This window comes from Arachis hypogaea, chromosome 17, assembly GCF_003086295.3.
Source record: "Arachis hypogaea cultivar Tifrunner chromosome 17, arahy.Tifrunner.gnm2.J5K5, whole genome shotgun sequence".
NCBI lineage: Eukaryota > Viridiplantae > Streptophyta > Magnoliopsida > Fabales > Fabaceae > Arachis > Arachis hypogaea.
In genome coordinates, this window is record NC_092052.1 from 44,192,935 (window position 1) to 44,196,567 (window position 3,633).

General features: G+C 41.4%; 1 long non-coding RNA gene across 1 annotated transcript; it reads left to right on the forward strand.

Annotated features, from left to right (window-relative positions):
- Positions 1–1,371: 1,371 nt before the first annotated feature.
- LOC140180791 (uncharacterized) lies at positions 1,372–2,691 on the forward strand. Its single transcript, XR_011874757.1, has 3 exons — positions 1,372–2,072; positions 2,145–2,227; positions 2,338–2,691. It is a non-coding gene; the product is annotated as an uncharacterized lncRNA (long non-coding RNA).
- Positions 2,692–3,633: the final 942 nt, after the last annotated feature.

Below are 3,633 nucleotides of genomic sequence, written 5' to 3' on the forward strand. Positions count from 1 at the left end.
AATGGCACTCAGTTCACGGACACAAGTTTTAGAAATTTGGTAGTTGACTTGAAAATAAAACACCAATTCACATCTGTAGAACACCCACAAGCCAACGGACAGGCAGAAGCTGCCAATAAAGTCATACTGGCTGGGTTAAAAAGGAGACTACGGGACGCGAATGGAGCTTGGGCTGAAGAGCTCCCACAAGTCCTATGGGCATATCAGACAACTCCACACTCCACCACAGGAGAATCACCTTTTCGACTCACTTACGGGATAGAGGCAATTATCCCAGTAGAAATAGAAGAAAGATCTCCTAGAATGATCTTCTACAATGAAGATGCCAACTCATAAATTCAAAAAGAGGAGCTCGACCGACTTCCAGAAGTTCGAGAAAGAGCTCGGATTAGGGAGGAAGTAGTAAAGCATCGAATGGCTCTAAAGTATAACCAGAAGGTAGTCCAACGAAGCTTCACTGTAACAACCCCGATTTTCGAGTACGCGAGATCTTTTCTGAAAGTATGGATTTCTCTGGAAGATCAGTAAGGGGAGAATCTCTAATATATCATCAAGTATCTCAATCTTCATTGTCATTATGTTATCTTTAAGCTAGAACCTTTTCTGAGGCAACCTCGATAACGCAGTCATGAATAACCTAGTTTTTGAACCATATCGGTTAGGAGTTTTGATTCTGTTTTTCGTAAATAGTCTCTGTTTGACGAACCGGACTTGATTCATGAGAGAAGAGAGATGTAAGACCCAGAACTTTTGAAAAGTCTTATTATGATCAAGTCTCAAATCATATAGTTATTTATAGCCTTAATTTCAGAAATTATTTTATTAAAGGTAATTAAGGCAAGTTTTGATTTATTAGATTTGAGATAAGTTATGATTATTATCCAATTTTATAGGATGTTTGGATTATTTTCGATATTTGAATTATAAAGTTGGTAGTTGTGAAATAATAAGGATTTTATATGTTTTGGACAAAGTAACTAATATTTTAAATATTAATACTGCTATTTTGGAAAATAGAGAAATTAAGTATATTATTTCTAATTATTTGATTTGGGCATTTTGTTGAAAATAATTTGTAAAAGTGATGAGTAAATAGTATTTTTCTATATACAAATAGTGTTGGATTTAAATTGGATTTCAATTACTATATTATCCCTATTTTAAGTGAAATTACCAAAATGCCCCTAACCCTAATTTTCAAAAAAATGAAACCCTAACCCAGTGACCTGTACCCGACCCGGTTCCCTTCACACACACACAGCCACAGCAGCAGACCCCTATCCCTTTCGTCCCTCTTTCCCCCAAAAACAGCAGCAAATATACAAAACCCTCAAATGGAAACAGAACAGAGAGAGGGGGGCTGAGTTACGGATGAGGAGAGGAGGAGGAAAGCTCGCTGCGCCGCACGCTGGGCTCCACCATTGCCGCCGCATCACCGCCAGAACCGCGCGAGGGACAGAGGGCAGCTCACCGCGTCGCGCCACCTCCGCAGTCCATGCCGGCCTGGAACCACCGCTGACGCGTCCTGCTGAGTAGCCGTAGAAGCCTTCCTCGCCGATGCCATGAACTGCGAACAAAGGAGAGAGAGAGGTCGAAACGGAGAGCTAAGCGAGGAAAGGGGTGGTCGTGGGTCGCCGTTGTCGGGGCTTCCGTCATGTCCTGCCGCTCGCCGACGCCGACCGATGGAGGAAGTGCAACGCCGCCGCGGGTCCATTACCGTTGAACTCAAAGGAGGAGGAAGGCTGCCCAGTCACACCGAGCAGGAGAGACAGAGTTGAGGCGAGCTGGGAGTCTGACCACCAGGCATAGCCAATGTTTGCGTCGCCGGCGTCGCCTCCATTGGAACCGCCGCGCCCAGACACGCCGTTGCTGTGCTCCTTGCCGCAGCGCCGCTGCCGTTGCTCACCTTTCGTAGTTGCAGCACCGCCACTGTTGAGGGGTCTGCCACCGGTCCGATCTGAGGGGGAGGAGATGCGATCAGAAGAGCAGGCAGGGAGCTATTGCCGCTGCTGCCAGCTCCTGGATGCCATTCAAGCCGCCGCTCCTGCCGCCGTCGCCGGAGAAGTATGCCGGTAAGGGTTTTAATTTGTGGTTTTGGTCATTTTGGATCTTGAGAAGGTTTTAATGCTGCGCGGTTTTTATAGTTGATCCACCGGAGCTTCTGGCCGCCGCCGGAGCTGTTACCGGGGCCGGTTCAAAATCGCAGCTGCCTCATTGTATTATTTCGGTAAGAAATTATGTTTTGAATAATCTCGCGTTAGTATTCTGTTGTGTTTGGTTAATGAATGAGTCTTGGTAATGTGGGGTCGAGTCCTGATTATTATATGTTACGATTAGTGTTGCTATGGTTATTGCGAAAGTGGCTGGGAGCTAAGGTTTTGGTTGCCGTCAGTTTGGGTTGAGGCGGAAAGGACTCTGTGAGACATTTGGGTTATGGAATTGCATTTTGAGGTAGGGGCGCTTTACGAAAACTACAGTTCATTATTGGAATTATTACATATGGATACTGATGTGAGATGTGGTGTATTTAGTGATTGTATTTGCCTTATGTATTATTTGATTGACTCGAATGATTATGGATGTTGGTTTGGCTGAATTGTTGTGCGGCTTTGTGAAATGTAATGTTTTGAAGCTGATTCTTTAAATATTTGAAATCTGAATTTAATCCATTGAGGATTGGTTTGAATTGAGTCAATTGTTTTGATGATGTGAAAGATAGAATACTCTTTGAAATTCAGCCTGGTTTGCTTTCACTGATTTGGTTTTGATAAATGATTTGTTGCTGAACCGATTCTTTAAAGCTTTGGAAATGAGTTAAATTGATTGATATTGAGTTGATTTCTGAAATAGTTTCCTTGAGATATGCCACTGAGGCGACTGTTGGATTTAGCTTGCTTTTGAATTGATTTCTGGTTTTGGGCTGTTAAAAAGGAATGAGAATCGGTTTAGTTGGGACCCGAACCGGGTGGCAAAAGTCCAAGTTTTAGGGGAGGTGCTGCCGAAATTTCTACAAAATCCTACTCTTGTTTGTAAAGTTATTTAAAAAGGGTTGGATTTGAGAAATTGTATTAATTGATTTATTAAGAGAATATTTATGTTTTCAAGCTTAATCTATTTAATGAACTTTATGCGTTGAGTTCAGCTTATTTAGAAACGATCTATTTGTACAGTTTGAATCACTGAAGGAAAGAATGATGCTCTAATATTGATTTCAATATAAAAAGGAGTTTTTAGTGATTTTAAAGGAATTTAGACTTTTGATTGAGTAATCAAGTTTGAGGCATTTTGGAAGAGTTAGAAAAATGGGTTCCAAAAAGAAACCTGAAAGTGGTTTGATTCAAATGAACTGGTTCCGTTTCAAATGAGTTGATTTTTGGACCGGGTTGGAACTTGTGATTTTGTATGAACGGTTTCATAATAAATTCAGTTTTATTTACTTGAACCGGAAATCTATGATTTTAAAAGTTTCAATGAATTTTAAGGAATTTATATAAGTTGACCTTCCCTAAAGACTTGGGACTCTGGCAAGAAACTTTTGTTATAAAAACCCATTGTTGGATGGGTGATTTTGAATGTTCCCAAAAATAATCTTTAACTTTCCATGGTTTTGGAAGTTTTGGAGAGAGAATGCCG